The following is a 13728-nucleotide window of genomic DNA, read 5'->3' as shown; positions in this document are numbered from 1 at the left end:
CATCATAAAACCATCGGAACGATTCCAAGATACCCGCGTGATCCTAAAATTTTTTTTTAGTGAAATTTGAGAAGAGAAGAGTCAAAACTCTACGTCAGGATGCCTTACCAGAGCGATGAAGAGACTGGGGAGTAAAAAAGAATTCCTAACTCTCCGATAAATATAATCCTAAATGACTCAAAATATTTTTCTAGACACAACTCGGCCGCTAAAAACGATCAAGTAGTGGGGCTCCTAAGGTCGGGGAAGGCTCTGATACCAACTTGTAACGCCCTCGATGCGGCTATATCTCCCACGCATCGAAGCACGACTTAGAGGCATAACCGCATTGAAAGCAATGTCGCAAGTGAGGTAACCTTCACACAACCCATGTAATACATATGGGAAAGAGATACATAGTTGGCTTGCAATCGCCACTTCACACAATTACATGAATAAAGCATTACATCATCCAGATACAATCAAGGTCCGACTACGGAACCAAAATAAAAGAAGAACCCCAAATGCGACAAAGGTCCCCGATCGACCCCAACTGGGCTCCACTACTGATCAACTAGAACGAAACAACACAAAGGGCAAGATCTTCATCGAGCTCCTCCTTGAGCTTGGTTGCATCATCTGCACGGTAACATAGGCACCTGCAAACTAGTTTTGGAAGTATCTGTGAGCCACGGGGACTCAGCAATCTCGTACCCGCGAGATCAAGACTATTTAAGCTTATAGGAAGGATGGAGTAATGAGGTGGAGCTGCAGCAAGCGACTAGCATATATGGTGGCTAACATACACAAATGAGAGCGAGAAGAGAAGGCAAAGCACGGTCGATAAAAGTATGATCAAGAAGTGATCCTATAGCAACCTACGTCAAGCATAACTCCAACACCGTGTTCACTTCCCGGACTCCGCCGAAAAGAGACCATCACGGTTACACACACGGTTGATGTATTTTAATTAAGGTCAACTTCGGGTTTTCTACAACCGGACGTTAACAAATTCCCATCTGCCCATAACCGCGGGCACGGCTTTCGAAAGATAATACCCTACAGGGGTGTCCCAACTTAGCCCATGACAAGCTCTCACGGTCAACGAAGGAATAGACCTCCACCCGAGACACTCCGATCAGACTCGGTATCCCGGTACAACAAGACATTTCGACAGGGTAAAACTAAACCAGCAACACCGCCCGAATGTGCCGACAAATCCCGATAGGAGCTGCACATATCTCTTTCTCAGGGCACACTCAGATGAGCAATCCGTACAACTAAAACCAAACCTCGAGTTTCCCCGAGGGGGCGCTGCACAGGGCTCTAGTTCGGACCAACACTCAGAGGAGCACTGGCCCGGGGGGGGTTAAAAAAAATGATGACCCTTGAGTCTGCAGAACCCAAGGGAAAGAAAAGGCTAGGTGGCAAATGGTAAAACCAATGTTGGGCATTGCTGGAGAAGCTTTACTTAAGGCGAACTGTCAAGGGGTTCCCATTATAGCCCAACCGTGTAAGGAACGCAAAATCCGGGAACATAACACCGATATGACGGAAACTAGGGCGGCAAGAGTGGACAAAATACCAGGCATAAGGCCGAGCCTTCCACCCTTTACCAAGTATATAGATGCATTAATTAAATAAGATATATTGTGATATCCCAACAAGTAAACATGTTCCAACAAGGAACAACATCTCCATGTTCCAACCAGGAACAAACTTCAATCTTCACCTGCAACTAACAATGCTATAACAGGGGCTGAGCAAAGCGGTAACATAGCCAATCAACGGTTTGCTAGGACATGGTGGGTTAGAGGTTTGACATGGCAATTTGGGAGGCTGACAAGCAAATGGTAGGCATCGTAGCATTGGCATAGCAAGAGCGAGCAAACTAGCATAGCAAAGATAGTGGTGATTTCGAGGGTATGATCATCTTGCCTGAAATCTCGCTAGGAAGAAGAACGAGTCCATGAAGAAGACAAACGGCCGTAGACGAACGAATCCTCACAACTCCGGAACGAAACCGAAGCTAACGTGAGAAGCAACCCGGAAAGAAACAAACAACATAGTAAACACACAAGCATAAACAAGTCATGATGCACAAACAAGTATGATGCATGTCCGGTTTAATGAGGCATGGCATGGCAAAGTGCAACAAACAATACTACAAGTTAAGTGGAGCTCAATATGCAATGAGGTGCATGTTGACGAAACACCACATCAATTATTTAGTTATCTCTCGTTTAAGCTACCCAACAATATTAACTGTTGTTAAACATGGCAAGAGGTGAAGCATAATATAAACTATACCATCTAAACAATTTAAATGGGGCCGGATATAAAAACAACAAATCCGGTAAATCCCCATATGCATTTAGCAATTTAATGCAACAACAAGTTTAAACATTTTAATTGTTATTATGATGCGGATGACATATACAAGTTTTATGCAATTTTATGAAAATGTTGACATGAGCATGTTATGAAGCATTTGGTCACCATGGCGGAACAAAAAGGGTGCCACGGCGGCGAAACAAAAATGGTGCCACGGCAACTTCCGATGATCCGATAACTCATTGAGATACCGGTGCAAAAGAGCAAGTGTGCGGATGTGCGAAACATGCAGAAGATGGTGGGGTGATCCCGTCTACCGGGTTCCCACGGGATAGTGGCATGGAAACGAGTGACAAACGGACACGATGCAAAAACGGGCATCTCATACAACATGCATTCGGTCCACGGACATCGTCTCGGTGTTATACTTTCGAAGCGTGCGTTTCGGGCGGATCGAGTTCGTAGAGGGAAGTAGACGTTCACGGGTCGACGGTAGTGGTACATCTCGTAGACGTTCACGGGTCGTCGTGGAGGTAGACGTTCACGGGCGTCGTGGAAGTAGTGGTACACGTTCATTTTTCGGAGAGGTACTTGACGAATCCAACATCTTCGGGACGACGGTAGTGGTTCACGGACGTCGTGGTACTTGTCGGTCCGGTCTTGGTGTAGATGTACAAGGCAAACGTAGTGGTACTAAGCGCCGGTCGTCGGAGGGACTTGCCGAAATCCACAGAGCCGGTGTGCTTGTTCAGGCATCGGTCTTGCTGGAGGGGGTACTTGGTGAATCCGCATAGTCGCACAAAGGTCATAGTGGTACTAGGCAAAATCCACGGGGGTGGTCTTGGCGTGCAGCGAACAACAGCACAGGAAAGCAAGGCATGGCCGAAGGTGAGGTTGCAGCGGCCTTGGCCATGAACTCCAGCGACGGGAGCCGGTGGGGATGCGGGGTGAAGAGGATGGCTGCGGCGCGAGGTCTTGGGAAACCGAGACGATGCAGGTCGGCGATGCAGCAGGAGAGGCGAAGGCGATCTTGCTGCCGAGGCGACCATGGCATCAGCAGGGGCCGACGGGAGGCCGGGGCGCCGGAGATGCTGATGGGGAGGCGCAGCTGCGAAGCGGGGACTCGGGAGTAGAGGAGGAAGGCGCGGCACTGGCAAACGAAGGCGGGCAGCAGAGACGAAGCCTGGTGCAGCGACCGACTCTGGATCGGGAGCTCCTCTCCCGATCTGGAGTGCGAGGGGGCGAGGGGCTTGGCCGGCGGCGCGGCTTGGGTGCAGCTCCGGCGAGGGCTTGAGGCCGCTGGGGAGAAGGCGCATGGGAGCTCGCTACCCTCTCTCTCTCTGGCGGCGTCAGGAGGAAGGGGGGATCGAGGGGAGCGGCCACGGGAGCGAGGGGGGTCGAGGCTGTGCGTGGGGATCGGGCACGGGGTAGCGGCGCTGGAGGAGAACGAGGGAGAGATGGAGACCGATGGGAGTCGGGCTAGGGTTAGAGGGGGGCGCGGCTGGGCCTTGGGCCTAGGGAGACTGGGCCGGCCTGGTGGGGAGGAGAATGGCCAGAGGCCTGGCGGGCTGGCAGAGGCCTAGCTGGGTCTCTCCCTCACTCTAATGAAAAATAAAAAAAACAGAACAGAGAAAAGAAAGAAAGAAAGAGAGGTTAGGGGAAGAAAAAGCGCAAGGGGATATTTTTCCCGGACTCGCAAAAATGAGTTTGTTCCGAGAAAAATAGAAAGGCCATGATGGAAAGATTAAATTCAAACTCATTTGATTTAAATTCAAATGATTTGAATAGGAAGTGAGGTTTGGGAAGGTCCAAAAATGTTCGGATTTTTGGTGGAGTTCCGGAAAATGATGAAATAAATATTGGCAAGGTTGGAGACCAAACTTGAAGCAGAAAAGGAACGAAATTATTTTGTAAGTGTGTTTTGGTGATTCCAAAATAGTGGAATATTTAATATAGCTCCCTAATATTGGAGGATATGTTATAAAGAGAAGTCACCATGTGAGTCCCTCGATTTAAATGGATCAAAAAATCCATACAATTTATTTAGTTGAGGTTTTAAAAATTAATGATATGATGGCATGATGACATGATGCAAGGATGAATGCAACAAATAAAACAAATCACACGACGAAACTCGGAGTAGCTGGAAGTCTTCTGGAGCGTCGGTCTCGGGGCGTTACACTACGCATCAAAACCACAACGATAGTTCGTCAAGTTAGTGCTGTTTTAACATTCGCAAGGACCGGGCATAGTCACACTCGATTCAGCTAAAGTGAGAGAGACAGACACCCGCCAGCCACCTTTAAGCACGAGTGCTCGCAACGGTGAAACCAGTCTCGTGTAAGCATACGCGTAATGTCGGTCCGGGCAGCTTCATCTCACAATACCGCCGAACCAAAGTATGACATGCTGGTAAGCAGTTCTACTCGTGCATATAACATCAACGCATAAAACCTAGGCTCTGATACCACTGTGGGGGAACGTAGTAATTTCAAAAAAATTCCTATGTACACGCAAGATCATGGTGATGACATAGCAACGAGAGGGAAGAGTATTTTCCACGTACCCTCGTAGACCGTAAGCGGAAGCGTTATAACAACGCGGTTGATGTAGTCGTACGTCTTCACGATCCGACCGATCCAAGTACCGAACGTACGGCACCTCCAAGTTCAGCACACGTTCAGCTCGATGACGATCCCCGGACTCTGATCCAGCAAAGTGTCAGGGATGAGTTCCGTCAGCACGACGGCGTGGTGACGATGATGACGCTCTACCGGCTCATATTGGCTCCTACATATTCTACGAAGATTTTTATCGGTCAAACCACATAACAAATTACGTTGTTCCCTTTGTCATCGGTATGTTACTTGCCCGAGATTTGATCGTCGGTATCCAATACCTAGTTCAATCTCGTTACCGGCAAGTCTCTTTAGTCGTTCCGTAATGCATCATCCCGTAACCAACTCATTTGGTCACATTGCTTGCAAGGCTTATAATGATGTGCATTACCGAGAGGGCCCAGAGATACCTCTCCGACAATCGGAGTGACAAAACCTAATCTCGAAATACGCCAACTCAACATGTACCTTCGGAGACACCTGTAGTACTCCTTTATAATCACCCAGTTACGTTGTGACGTTTGGTAGTACCCAAAGTGTTCCTCCGATAAACGGGAGTCGCATAATTCTCATAGTTACAGGAACATGTATAAGTCATGAAGAAAGCAATAACAATATACTAAACGATCAAGTGCTAGGCTAATGGAATGGGTCATGTCAATCACATCATTGTTCTAATGATGTGATCCCATTAATCAAATGACAACACATGTCTATGGTTAGGAAACATAACCATCTTTGATTAATGAGCTAGTCAAGTAGAGGCATACTAGTGACTATATGTTTGTCTATGTATTCACACATGTATCATGTTTCCGGTTAATACAATTCTAGCATGAATAATAAACATTTATCATGAAATAAGGAAATAAATAATAACTTTATTATTGCCTCTAGGGCATATTTCCTTCATGATCCAAGTGCTAAACTATCAGTAGAAACCAACTTGACCCTGTTGCCGATGCAACAGGGTAGCTCCATGCAGCTCCGCCCCTGCGGCGAAGTACCACCGCACTCCTAGCACCCGAAGCGTTGCGTACCAAGCAACACCTTCAAGAAGGAATGCGACAACGACACCATTGCTGCCCGGACAAGTCCTAGGGTTTCCCTCAGTACGTAGAGGACAGTGGGGAAAGTGTATACCCGGCGCCCTTTAGGAAGGTCTGGCGGCGCCTGCGGGCGTCACCACGTCGATGCCGGACGAGCCCTAGGGATTTCACCGACCCAAACAACCACCACCACCTCGGACGATCTGAAGTGCACCAACCAACCTGCCGCCCACCAGCCTTTGCCACCACGGTCACTGAACCAACTTCGTCGTCTCCTGAGGCCACCGACACGAGACCATAGGAGGGAAGAGGGATCCAGGGGGACTCAGGGGCATTCGCAACTCAGCCAACGAGAGGGGACAACCTTCGCCACTGTCACGAAGCCGACCGGACGTGACGGCAGGGGCCTAGCAGGCCCCTACTGGCCCGGTCGAGCCCAAATGGGTCTGGGCAACCCCTGCTGCCACACTGTAGCACATCGACCGACAAAAGCCGCCACCACCCGCACCCCTCGATGCCTCGCCACCACCACCAAGGAGCCACATCGCCGCGCATCGGACCGTCGGCCCGCCCCAAACCAGATGGGGCCCAAAAGAGCTATTACATAAAAGGGAAGTGAGCAGCCAACCCTAATTCGACATAAACTCGTACATTAACATCAAATGTAAGGGTTAATGACATGCAACATCAATTGTGAATAAGAGGGCTAAAACTTGCCCAGAAAATATACTCCCTCTATTCCTAAATTAAAGTCTTTTTAGAGATTCTAAAACGAACTACATACTTATGTATATAGACATATTTTAGAAACGAACTACATACTTATGTATATAGACACATTTTAGAAAATGTAGATTCACTCATTTTGTTCCGTATATAGTCCGCATTGGAATCTCTAAAAAGACTTGTATTTAAGAACGGAGGAAGTAAGGCACAACTCACAAGTTTACAACACATTTTTCCTGTGTTAGCGCAAAAGTCAAATAATACATGGTAGGATTGAGGAGAGAAGGTCTATAATATTAGTCTTACCGGTTGTTCATAATTCTATTAGCAAGAGGGGGAGAGAGAGAGAGAGAGAGAGAGAGAGAGAGAGAATTGGCACCCCCAAACTGTCTCCATAAGTCCATATGTCTTGCTATTCGGCATGATTTTTTAAAATGTTATTCCCTCTATAAACTATAATATAAGAGCGTTTAGATCACTACGCTCTTATATTAGTTTACGGAGGGAGTACAAGGCACCCCAAAGATATTGATGGTATGAATTGCCACGAACTTCAATGCTTAATACAATCAACCAAAAAGGCGTGCTTCTCCATTTTGAGCCAGTCCACCTATTGAGGACTTCTTGTTAAAACCTGCAATCATTCCAGATAGACTGCAAAATAGGAGTTTTATGTCAGTAAATAATGTAAAAATAATAATGTCACTTGAGTTGAAAGGCTTAAATTGAAAACCGACAAATATATGTAGGCTTATTTCATACTGCTATTTTAATGAGCACCAATAACCTCCTTGTCAACATCATAATATATCATCCAAAATCATATTAACAATTTTCAGCCAACTTGATACTACTTATGAATATAAATAATATAATTAATTAACAAACATTGGATTGTAACAGATGTGAAAAACACTTCATGTTTCAAGGAATAAGATGGTGTGAGTATCGTCCGAAAGCTTTCTGGAGAAATAAGAATAGAGAGTGGTTTAGTTCATCATCGTTACATGTATAAATGGGGAACACACGCTATGAATAAGAGAAATAACAAATAAGGATAGAGAGTTGTAAGTTCAGCACACTGTTTATTTGCTTAATGTAGAAATAAGGCAACATCCCGTGTAAAAACATAATTTTATCGACAAACGAATTCCCACCAGTTCTTAAAAAATGGCTATGTGGTTGACTTGGAAGGCATTTCATAACATGTATATAATTTTTTTGAGGATGACTACCAAAAAAAGGACCAAATACATCACTTGGTACATTCAGATAGCATCAGCGAAAGAAGCTCCTCGGGCACGTCCGCAATTATTAGTGAGTCCTCATGTTGTCTAGCTCTGGTAGCGAGCTCATGTGCTAGACAGTTTTGTTCCCTTTTGATGGCCTTGGCCTGAACTGAATTGAAGATCCGGCATGTGTTTTTATCTCACTGACAACCCAGAAACATTCCGATCGGTTTGATCTGGCTTGTCCCAATTCATTTGCAACCATTTTGTTGTCAGTCTCAATGATCAGTGGGCCTTGGTACAGTCTCGACAGCGATACCAGACCCATCAGGATAGCTTGCCCCTCTGCCTTTTCAACTTATCTGCATTTATTCATCGATTTACTCGGCGAGAAGACAACATGCCCCGTATGATCCTATGCGATCGCGCCAGCCCTTGGCCTGTGCCTGACAAAAAGGCAGCGTCAGTGTTCAGTTTTACAACACCTTCAGGCAGCTCTTTTCACTGGGCATTTGGCTTGGCGTTCGGCTGATTCCTAGTCGTGGTGTGTCTAGATGCAGACAGGGACCAACAACTCTTGTTTCCCTGTCCAACAGCAGATATCGACAGATTGCTGATTCCTCCTCATACTGCACAAGGAAAATCACCGATCTCGAAAGATACAGTTATATCGTAGAAACCAGGCTCTCCATAACAACAGCTGAATTTTCTTTCTTATCTCTGAATCATACTTGTCAAGTAGGATTTGTAGCCAGTCTGTTCCAGTGTACCAGCACTCCTTTTCTTCTGGAAGACTCCACTCTTTCCTCATGGCAAATCTCAACGCCTTACTTTTTGTGCATGATATAACAGCATGATATTCATCTTCCTCCCCGTTCCCACATATGTCACACACACTATCCTGAACAATAGTACGCCTACATAACATGTATATTGTTGGAAATATGCCCTAGAGGCAATAATAAAAGGATTATTATTATATTTCCTTCTTCATGATAATTGTCTTTTATTCATGCTATAATTGTGTTATCCGGAAATCGTAATACATGTGTGAATACATAGACCACAATATGTCCGTAGTGAGCCTCTAGTTGACTAGCCCGTTGATCAACAGATAGTCATGGTTTCCTGACTATGGACATTGGATGTCATTGATAACAGGATCACATCATTGAGTGAATGATGTGATGGACAAGACCCAATCCTAAGCATAGCACAAGATCGTGTAGTTCATTTGCTAGAGCTTTTCCAATGTCAAGTATCTTTTCCTTAGACCATGAGATCGTGTAACTCCCGGATATCGTAGGAGTGCTTTGGGTGTACCAAACGTCACAACGTAATTGGGTGACTATAAAGGTATACTACGGGTATCTCCGAAAGTATCTGTTGGGTTGACACGGATTGAGACTGGGATTTGTCACTCCGTATGACGGAGAGGTATCGCTGGGCCCACTCGGTAATGCATCATCATAATGAGCTCAAAGTGACCAAGTGTCTGGTCACGGGATCATGCATTACGGTACGAGTAAAGTGACTTGCCGGTAACGAGATTGAACGAGGTATTGGGATACCGATGATCAAATCTCGAGCAAGTAACATACCGATTGACAAAGGGAATTGTATACGGGGTTGCTTGAATCCTCGACATCGTGGTTCATCCGATGAGATCATCGAGGAGCATGTGGGATCCAACATGGGCATCCACATCCCACTGTTGGTTATAGACCGGAGAGTCATCTCGGTCATGTCTACGTGTCTCCCGAACCCGTAGGGTCTACACACTTAAGGTTCGGTGACGCTAGGGTTGTAGAGATATTAGTATGCAGCAAACTGAAAGTTGTTCGGAGTCTCGAATGAGATCCCGGACGTCAAGAGGAGTTTCGGAATGGTCTGGAGGTAAAGAATTATATATGGGAAGTCGAGTTTCGGCCATCGGGAAAGTTTCGGGGGTCACCGGTATTGTACCGGGACCACCGGAAGTGTCCCGGGGGTCCACCGGGTGGGGCCACCCATCCCGGAGGGCCCCATGGGCTGAAGTGGGAGGGGAACCAGCCCCTGGTGGGCTGGTGCGCCCCCCCCCCTTGGGCCCTCCTGCGCCTAGGGTTGGGAACCCTAGGGGAGGGGGCGCCTCCACTTGCCTTGGGGGGCAAGGCACCCCCTTGGCCGCCGCCCCCCTTGGAGATTGAATCTCCTAGGCCCGGAGCCCCCTGGGGACCCTATATAAAGAGGGGGGAGGAAGGGCAGCCGCACCCTTGCACTTGGCGCCTCCCTTCCCCCTTGCTACACCTCTTCCTCCCGCAGACGCTTGGCGAAGCCCTGCCGGGATCCCTGCTGCATCCACCACCACGCCGTCGTGCTGCTGGATCTTTGTCAACCTCTCCTTCCCCCTTGCTGGATCAAGATGGAGGAGACGTCTCGCTGACTGTACGTGTGTTGAACGCGGAGGTGCCGTCCGTTCGGCTCTAGGATCTCGGTGATTTGGATCACGACGAGTACGACTCCCTCAACCCCATTCTCTTGAACGCTTCCGCTCGATCTACAAGGGTATGAAGATGCACTCCTCTCTCTCGTTGCTAGATGAACTTATAGATTGATCTTGGTGAAACCATAGAATTTTTTTTATTTTCTGCAACGTTCCCCAACAATGGTATCAGAGCTAGGTCTATGTGTAGTTCTCTTTGCACGAGTAGAACACAAATTTGTTGTGGGCATAGATGTTGTCAACTTTCTTGCCACTACTAGTCTTATTTTGTTTCAGCGGTATTGTGGGATGAAGCGGCCCGGACCGACCTTATACGTACGCTTACGTGAGACAGGTTCCACCGACTGACATGCACTAGTTGCATAAGGTGGCTAGCGGGTGTTTGTCTCTCCCACTTTAGTTGGAGCGGATTCGATGAAAAGGGTCCTTTTGAAGGGTAAATAGAAGTTGACAAATCACGTCGTGGCTTTTACGTAGGTAAGAAAACGTTCTTGCTAGAACCCTATTGCAGCCACGTAAAATATGCAACAACAATTAGAGGACGTCTAACTTGTTTTTGCAGCATATGATTTGTGATGTGATATGGCCAAAAGTTGTGATGAATGATGAATGATATATTGTGATGTATGAGATCATGTTCTTGTAATAGGAATCACGACTTGCATGTCGATGAGTATGACAACCGGCAGGAGCCATAGGAGTTGTCTTAATTATTGTATGACCTGCGTGTCAATGATTTAACGCCATGTAATTACTTTACTTTATTGCTAAACCGTTAGCCATAGTAGTAGAAGTAATAGTTGGCAAGCAACTTCATGGAGACACGATGATGGAGATCATTGTGTCATGCCGGTGACGAAGATGATCAGGAGCCCCGAAGATGGACATCAAAGGAGCTATATGATATTGGCCATATCATGTCATTGTTTAATTGCGTGTGATGTTTATTATGTTTATGCATCTTGTTTACTTAGAATGATGGTAGTAAATAAGATGATCCCTCATAATAATTTCAAGAAAGTGTTCCCCCTAACTGTGCACCGTTGCGAAAGTTCGTCGTTTCGAAGCACCATGTGATGATCGGATGTGATAGATTCTAACGTTCACATACAACGGGTGTAAGACAGATTTACACACGCATAAACACTTAGGTTAACTTGACGAGCCTAGCATGTACAGACATGGCCTCGGAACACAAGAGACCGAAAGGTCGAACATGAGTCGTATGGAAGATACGATCAATATGGAGATGTTCACCGATGATGACTAGTCCGTCTCACGTGATGATCGGACACGACCTAGTCAACTCGGATCATGTATCACTTAGATGACTAGAGGGATGTCTAATCTGAGTGGGAGTTCATTAAATAATTTGATTAGATGAACTTAATTATCATGAACTTAGTCTAAAATCATTGCAAAAATGTCTTGTAGATCAAATGGCCAACACTCATGTCAACATGAACTTCAACGCGTTCCTAGAGAAAACCAAGCTGAAAGATGATGGCAGCAACTATATGGACTGGGTCCGGAACCTGAGGATCATCCTCATAGCTGCCAAGAAAGCATATGTCCTAGAAGGACCGCTAGGTGAAGCACCCATCCCAGAGAACCAAGACATTATGAACACTTGGCAGTCACGTGCCGATGATTACTCCCTCATTCAGTGCAGCATGCTTTACAGCTTAGAACCGAGGCTCCAAAAGCGTTTTGAGCAACACGGAGCATATGAGATGTTCGAGGAGCTGAAAATGGTTTTCCATGCTCATGCCCAGGTCGAGAGATATGAAGTCTCCGACAAGTTCTATAGTTGTAAGATGGAGGAAAATAGTTCTGTCAGTGAGCACATACTCAAAATGTCTGGGTTGCACAACCGCCTGTCCCAGCTGGACATTAACCTCTCGGATGAGGCTGTCATTGACAGAATCCTTCAGTCGCTCCCACCGAGCTACAAGAGCTTTGTGATGAACTACAATATGCAGGGGATGGTGAAAACTATTCCTGAAGTATTTTCAATGCTGAAGTCAGCAGAGGTAGAAATCAAAAAGGAACATCAAGTGTTGATGGTCAATAAAACCACTAAGTTCAAGAAAGGCAAGGGTAAGAAGAACTTCAAGAAGGAAGGCAAGGATGTTGCCACGCCCGGTAAGCTAGTTGCCGGGAAGAAGTCAAAGAATGGACCCAAGCCTGAGACTGAGTGCTTTTATTGCAAAGGGAAGGGTCACTAGAAGCGGAACTGCCCCAAATACTTCGCGAACAAGAAGGCCAGCAACACTAAAGGTATATGTGATATACATGTAATTGATGTGTACCTTACCAGTGCTCGTAGTAGCTCCTGGGTATTTGATACCGGTGCCGTTGCTCATATTTGTAACTCAAAGCAGGAGCTGCGGAATAAGTGGAGACTGGCGAAGGACGAGGTGACGATGCGCGTCGGGAATGGTTCTAAGGTCGATGTGATCGCCGCCGGCACGCTACCTCTACATATACCTACGGGATTAGTTTTAAACCTCAATAATTGTTATTTAGTGCCAAGTTTGAGCATGAACATTGTATCAGGATCTCGTTTAATACGAGATGGCTACTCATTTAAAGCAGAGAATAATGGTTGTTCTATTTATATGAGAGATATGTTTTTTGGTCATGCCCCAATGGTCAATGGTTTATTCTTAATGAATCTCGAACGTAATGTTACACATATTCATAGTGTGAATACCAAAAGATGTAAAGTTGATAACGATAGTCCCACATACTTGTGGCACTGCTGCCTTGGTCACATTGGTGTCAAGTGCATGAAGAAGCTCCATGCTGATGGACCTTTAGAGTTTCTCGATTATGAATCATTTGACACATGCGAACCATGCCTCATGGGCAAAATGACCAAGACTCCGTTCTCCGGAACAATGGAGCGAGCAACCAACTTATTGGAAATCATACATACCGATGTGTGCGGTCCAATGAGCGTTGAGGCTCGCGGAGGATATCGTTATGTTCTCACTCTCATTGGTGACTTGAGTAGATATGGGTATGTCTACTTGATGAAACACAAGTCTGAGACCTTTGAAAAGTTCAAGGAATTTCAGAATGAGGTAGAGAATCAACGTGATCGAAAAATAAAGTTCTTACGATCAGATCGTGGAGGAGAATATTTAAGTCACGAATTTGGTACACACTTAAGGAAATGTGAAATCCTTACACAACTCACGCCGCCTGGAACACCTCAGCTTAATGGTGTGTCCGAACGTCGTAATCGCACTTTATTGGATATATGGTGCGATCTATGATGTCTCTTACCGATTAACCGCTATCGT

The sequence above is a fragment of the Triticum dicoccoides genome, chromosome 4A (assembly GCF_002162155.2).
Source record: "Triticum dicoccoides isolate Atlit2015 ecotype Zavitan chromosome 4A, WEW_v2.0, whole genome shotgun sequence".
NCBI lineage: Eukaryota > Viridiplantae > Streptophyta > Magnoliopsida > Poales > Poaceae > Triticum > Triticum dicoccoides.
Note: the sequence above shows the minus strand (reverse complement) of the source record.